This window comes from Benincasa hispida, chromosome 12 (assembly GCF_009727055.1).
Source record: "Benincasa hispida cultivar B227 chromosome 12, ASM972705v1, whole genome shotgun sequence".
Taxonomy (NCBI): Eukaryota; Viridiplantae; Streptophyta; class Magnoliopsida; order Cucurbitales; family Cucurbitaceae; genus Benincasa; species Benincasa hispida.
Genome location: NC_052360.1, coordinates 60647356 through 60654952, shown reverse-complemented (window position 1 = coordinate 60654952; position 7597 = coordinate 60647356).

Genomic DNA, 7597 nt, shown 5'->3' with positions numbered 1-7597 from the left:
CGGTCAAGAACGATCATCAAGTATCTTCGGAGAACAAGCGGAACTACCAGGCCCGTGTATGGAGATAAGAGATCTGATCTTTATAGGTCCAGTGATCAAATCTTGGATTGGACTGATACCGACTAACAATCCCTACTGCATAGCAAATGTCGGGTCTGGTACACAACATTGCATATATTAAGCTTCCTACAGCTGAAGCATAGGGAATCCGTCTCATCTCCTCAACTTCTTGAGGTGTCTTAGGACATTGATCCTTAGACAAAACGATTCCATGCCTGAAGGGTAACAAACCCCTATTGGAATCCTGCATTTTGTACTTGATCAACATTTGATCGATGTACGATGCTCGAGACAGGGCTAACCGTTTGTTCTTACGATCTCAAAAGATCTGGATCCCTAGAACGTACTGTGCTTCACCCAAATCTTTAATCTAGAACTGGGCAGCTAGCCATTTCTTAATGTCAATCAGATACCCTACATTATTCTCAATGAGTAGGATATCATCCACATACAGTACCAGGAAAGCTACTGAGTTGCTGATGGTCTTCTTGTAGATAGAAGGCTCATCAACATTCTGATCAAAGCCAAACGACTTGACCGTAGTGTCAAATCTAATGTTCCATGATCTAGATGCTTATTTCAACCCATAAATAGATCTATTAAGCTTGCAAACTTTTTGCTCTTGATCTGGAACTATGAATCCCTCTGATTGAGTCATATAGATGGTCTCTTCAAGATTACCATTAAGAAAGGTAGTCTTGATGTCCATTTTCCATATTTCATAATCATAAAATATGGCTATGGACAGGAGAATCCTAATAGACTTGAGCATGACAACAGGTGAGAAAGTTTCCTCATAGTCAATTGCCTCGACCTGGGTATAACCCTTTGCCACGAGTCGAGACTTAAAGGTTTGCACCTTTCCATCTACACCTCTTTTTCGCTTATAGATCCACTTACACCCAATAGGTCTTATTCCATCAGGTGGATCAACAAGCTCCCAGACATATTTGAAGTACATAGACTCCATTTCCTGGTTCATGGCTTTAACCCATTCATCTTTGTCAACATCCTCCATTGCTTTCTTAAAAGACAATGAATCCTTGACCTCATCATTCAAAATGATGTTTTGGGCTTCAGTCAAACCCATGTAGCGATCCAGTGGGTTCATAACCATCTCACTACGTCGAGGCAGTCTCAACTCTTGAGTTGGTTGATAAGATGTTCCGACCTCAATAACTCTTGTTGATCTGTCGGCTTGTTCAACAACTCTTGTTGAACGCTCAGTAGTCTTAGTCTCATTGGAAATCTCATGCAAAACGAACTTACTTCGTGGCTTATGATCCCTCATGTGGTCTTCTTCCAAGAAGATAGCATTTGTAGAAACAACACTTTGTTCTCACTCGGATCATAGAAGTATCCACCTCTCGTTTCCTTGGGGTAGCCTATAAAGAGGCAAACCTTCGAATGCGGTTCCAACTTCTTTGGGTTAAGTCACTAGCATATGTGCTGGACAACCCCAAATCCGGAAGTGGCGTAAACTACCTTTACGACCTCTCCACAACTCAAAAGGTGTTCCAAAAACACTTTTTAAGGGAACGTTGTTCAGGATATAGCATGCAGTTTCCACTGCAAAACCCCAAAACGAGTCTGGAAGATGAGCATAACTCATCATAGAACGAATCATGTCCAACAAGGTTCTGTTTCTCCTTTCTGATACACCATTCTGCTGAGGTGTACCAGGGGCTGAGAGTTGAGACGCAATCCCATGTTTTATCATATAATTCTAGAATTGGAGGTCCATATACTCTTCACCATGATCAGATCATAGTGTTTTTATCTTCTTACCTAACGAGTTTTCAACTTCAACCTTATACTCCTTGAACTTGTCAAGGGCTTCAGAATTACTTTGCATTAGGTAGAGATACCCGAATCTTGAATAATCTTCTATGAAAAAGATGAAATATTCATACCCACCTCGAGCTCTAACATTCATCAGACCACAAAGGTCTAAATGTACAAACTCCAAGGCTTCCTTGGCTCTGTAACCTTTTCCAGTAAAAGGTCGTTTGGTCATCTTGCCTTCGAGGCATGATTCACACACCGGCAAGGAGTTTTCTTTTAAACTCTTTAGAAGTCCATTTTTCACTAACTTCTCAATTATATTGAGGTTGATGTGACCTAACCTTAGATACCAAAGATGAGCGTTTTTCTTAGGAGAAACCTATGGTCTTTTAGCTGTTGTTGCCGTACTGAACATTTCAGTGTTAAACAAGGCTTTTATGACTAACGACCTTAGTACATATAAGTTACTTTCCGTTGAACCATAACCAATCTCCATTCCATTCTTGAAAATAAACATTTTATTCTTAGAAAAGAAGATGGTATAACCTTGTTCAATTAGACAAGTAACCGAGATTAAGTTTCTCTTAATATGAGGAACTATGAAAACATTATACAGTAACAGTTTCTTGTTAACAAATAACTTCAGCCTACCTACGGCAGCAGGTGAAACAACCTCACCAGTGCCGACTTGTAGAGTCATCTCTCCCTATGGCAACATTTTCCAGGAACTGAATCCTTGGTAAGAGGATCTGACATGATTGGTAGAACCCGAATCTAAGATCCTGGCAGAATCATCATTCTCTAGCAAACACGTCTCCAAGACCAATAAATTAGATTTTCTGTATTTCCTCCTCTTTTGGAGAATAGTGGGATCAGTGTTAGAACATCTGATACTACTGGTTTCGTCTTCCATCCTTTTGTGCTCGTAAAGTAAGAACTGACGTTCAAATAAATCTTGCAATGAGTCCATGATCTCGCATGAAATGACCATGTTCTTAACCCTTTTGGCCAACGAATTAGCCTTCATCCGCACCTCATATGCATTGCGAACACTTCGTGGTGCATCAAGGGTTGGGACTTGAGGACATTCCTCAACCATGACAAATTTGAGGTTGTTTGCCACGAAATACGTTTTACACGATTCTTTCCATATAATCGATCATAGTAAAGGCACTAAACGGAAATACTAACGAGTTGCTAAAAAGAAAAATACATTGACCTACATTAGGTTTAAGCAAATACCCATTGTAAAACAAACAATGTTGATAGCTGGTTGAAATATAAGTTATTGCAGCCTTTTATTTAGAATTATGAGGGCTAGCAAGTAGAATATGTGGTGGTTATACTAAGAATTCATGTGAAAAGTGAGCTTGTGTCGATCAGCATGGGAAATCTCTGCTAACCCAATATTATGCGTTATTCTGCGTCAAAATGTCTACTTTTGTAGCTATCGCAGGAATCGATTGCATGCGGTGAATCCCAGATCATCGCAAGGGTGATCATATACGTTCATTGAATGGATGTTGCGGCCTGCGTATTTTATAACAAAGGGTTTAGTTTACTTAGAAAAAACACGGCTAAGGATTTAACTGACTTTTAGATTTGCCCAAGAGTAACTTTTACCTTGGATAGTTAAACAACTTTTGATCATCATCCATTAAACTCTTTAACGGAGTCTTTGACCAATTGTCGCATGCTTGTAGAAAATCTATCTAATTCACCTTTCAAGGTAGGTTCCCAGGTAGGGGTGTTCCGTTTTTGTCAGCTTAAGAACCCTAGCCTAGCTAGAACCCGCCTTAGACAAAAGGTTTCTTATAGATAGATTTAAAACAAATTTAATCCTATTAAACCGATTTTAAAAGATTAATCTAGGTTACTAAACTCTTTAGAACCATTTGAACTTGGTGTATCTCAATCCAATTTTAAAACCTTTTAAAAAAAACTTGAGTTCACCCTAAGTCCGCATGCAACTCTTTCTTATCGACTTTAGATCTAACTTCCTTTATAACACTTATAAACGGAAACAACCAAAACCATAATGCAAAGCTAAGGCATGCAAGTCATTCATAATGATTATAAACAACCTAAGTGTCATGCTTAATGCATTGTTCATTCATTGCTACTTTTTTTTATATAACGCTTATACAAAAATAGCAACAAAACAAGCACAACATGCTTAGACTATAATAAAAGGATGATGCATGATAATGCTCACTACATGCAAAATATAACTCTTATATTTCATGATGCATGTGCATGCTTTCATGTAATTTCTTCATGCTAGATTATAATATTTATAATACATGATGCATGAAAAATTGCACAACTTAAGGTGGGTTTTTAAACTATATGTCAAACACTTTGCCATATAAACACCATACATCACATGTATAATAAACAAATGTTGATGAACTGAGTAAAATTGCCTCAAATCCTCAAAACTAAAGCTAACTATTATAAAACCAAGGAGTCTCCGGTTTAAACAGGCGAATCGGGTCTTGAACCGTCCGGGCGAAGCAACGCGTCTCCAACCATCGTGCACCAAACTCCCCGCGACCGTCTACACAAAAGAACAAACACTTCGCTCTATCGTTTACCAATGCTCCCAGAGATAAACAATCATTTAGCAATGATCATGTACCTTTTACTAAACGATGAAGCCCGCGGTACGCAATCGTCTAGCACGCTCTGCACAACACAAGCCTTATACGATCGTTTAAACGACTACGATATAACAAAGCATCATCGCCTAAACGATCGCTTAGCGAGCACCTTTGTATTGTATACCGCAGGATCGTGTAGGTAGTAACTAAGCGATGAAGCAAGCTAACTACACGATCGTCTAGCGTGCGCCTTCTTCTAAATGATGAACATAAAATGCTCCCATTACAATCGTTTACCTCCAACGCCTTCTTCTAAATGATGAGCATAAAATGCTCCCATTACTATCTTTTACCTCCAGCGCCTATGCGATCCGGCAACCAACGCTACACGATAGAATAAACGATTTACCCCAGCTCAATGATTGTTTAGTAAATACTACATGATCGTATAGAAAAATCTACACGATCGCTTAGATAAATCCAAACGATCGTTTACCTTAGGCTACACGATACGACCAACTCTTGGTCTTCTTCTTTGTTGAGAACCCCATCAACATGCTTCGAAACTTTAGCACAAACAACTCGACTAAATCAAACCCTTTGAATTACAAACTCGATAGCATGTTAATTACGCCAAAAAACACAGGGGCCCTTACAAATTAACACTTTGTAATTGAAGAAAGCTGTAACAAAAAGGCAATTAAACCCATAAACATCCATCAATTCCATCCACAAAAGCATTTAACAATAGAACACATTTGCAGAAAACCCACCAAGACTGTAAAAGAAGTTAAAAAAAAATTGAAATTTGGAATATCAAAACAACCTGACTCTGATACCAATTGAAGGAAATGGGACACGAGGATTTCCATGAGCATCGGAATGATCTTTCCAAATTTCAATCGTATATGAACTTTACAATTACAATCACAAACGGAAACATACGGTTATGCGAAATATAGAAATTACAACATGCTTTACAATGGATCAAGGACAAGAAATAACGAACCTTTGTAGACTCATCTTCTAGTTCCTTGATCACGAATACCCCAAACACCGTAAATGGCCTCCACAGAATCTCGACAATGTCGAGTTAAGTATGACACAACCAAGAATGTTACCTTGGTATTCTCGGTGTGAGAATTCAGAGGGTGGGCTCTGTGTGGACTTGGTTAGAGGCAAAAAATAGGAGGAACCACAATCATGTAAATGATTGAGCAAGTGGGAGATGAAACAACCTATCGTATAGGTCGATGCCCAATCATTTTGGAAAAGCTATGCGATCGTCTAGGAAAAGCTATGCGATCGTTTAACTGAGTGTCTATTGTGTAAGAACACTCCATGATCATTTAGCTAACTCCAAGCTGTCGCTTAGTAAATCTAATTTACTTGACAACTTCTCAGTGAGAATTTTCCAAGAGTGGAAATCTTAAACAACATTACTAAAAAATAGGAATTTTTTTTTTCTTTTATCTCATAGTTACCATGAAACCACGAATAACCTCCCACGCAATTGGTTATTAAAGAAAAAGAGATAATTATCCAATAATTAATATTATTATAAATATAAATGACAACTAACTTATCATAATATATTTATAGCCTATAGTTTTAATATTTCATCTCATGAAACATATAAACCATAGCTCATTTTCTATTCCATGACACTTAATGTAAATCTCATTTACATTAATCCTCCATTAGATGTATCTCATACACTATACCGATCATATCATATGTAATCGAATTACCTATTGTTAATTTGAACATTTCAAATCAACACCAAGAACTGATCCTCAACTTGAATCCATTGAGCTACCAAAGGGACCTTATGGACTATAGCTCAAAGCTCCAACGAAACATGAATAACTAACTAAACTTTTTAGTCACGGGATCCACCATCCGTTAATTGCCAGACATTCTACTAAAGACCGACAGCTGAATTCTCCTTACCATAGATATATTATGTGTCCATCTTAACCAATTAGCAATGCAACAACCTTTCACAGATCACTCGTAAGTACAGCTCAGCCAATAACCGTTATGCCCCTGTAGTTACATCTAACTCCTTAAGTACCACTGATCCCTCTAATGAACATAAGTCATAATTCTACTATGACTGAGTCCTCTCTTCCAAAGAGAAGTTGTGGCCACTATCTTCAAGCCCCGGAATCAGCCCTTAAGGGAGCAATCTATCTACTTACCCCTGCTTCGGGGAAGGAGTGAATTCATCTTGTATAAGTGAGTTCCCAGCTCCCAGATCAGATAAGTCCCCAAAAAGGTAGGCTTGTTGAGTTGGCAATCTGGCCACTCTCACCCATACTAATCAAAGGACCGCTCTCAAAGGCAGGAGTTTCCAAAACACTCAGGATCGAGGTTGTGTCACCTATGGTCATTTAGGTGAGATGTAAGTCTCCGTATCAACGACGTTATATACAGAGTCTAGTCATCTCATGGTCCGGTCTTATACAAACTTTTTGTATAGGATACCCCCACTCGCATGTCTCCATATAAATGGTCATGATCTACCATTTGTAGTAGTTTACAACACTTGCAATCCTCTACAAAGCGGGTCGTGTCCATAGTGTCACCAAGATCAGGTATCCCCCCTAATCCTTATACTACAGACCTTTCTAGGTTATCACTTAAGGCATGATCCACTTGTATATCACATATACATGCTTAAGTTTATATAAGATAACCATGGAGCTTTGTTTATTGGATATGAGTAAATGCCAGAATGAAATAACAGTTATTTTATTCATAATACAATGTATATAATTACAAACAACGAGATTCTAGGAGAATTAGGACACCAATCCCAAACATCTACGTCAACCGTTGAAGGAACCTCGATGTAGGGGGAGGGTTGTGAAACCACCTATTCGTTATATGGGTTTAACAGAAACCCTAATTGTTGTGTCTAATGGTGATGTTAAGGATCCATTGTTTTATAAACAGGCAATGTGTGAACCCCGAATCCTAATTTTACACTTAAGTGTGTTTTCTTATTTAAATTGTCTTAATTTTCCACTTAATTGTGTGTCTCTATTTAAATTTGTATAAATAAGTTAAGTAGGTTGATGAGAAAGTTAGTATAAAATGGTGAAGAAGGGATGGGGATTTGAAAAGAAAAATATGGAATTGAG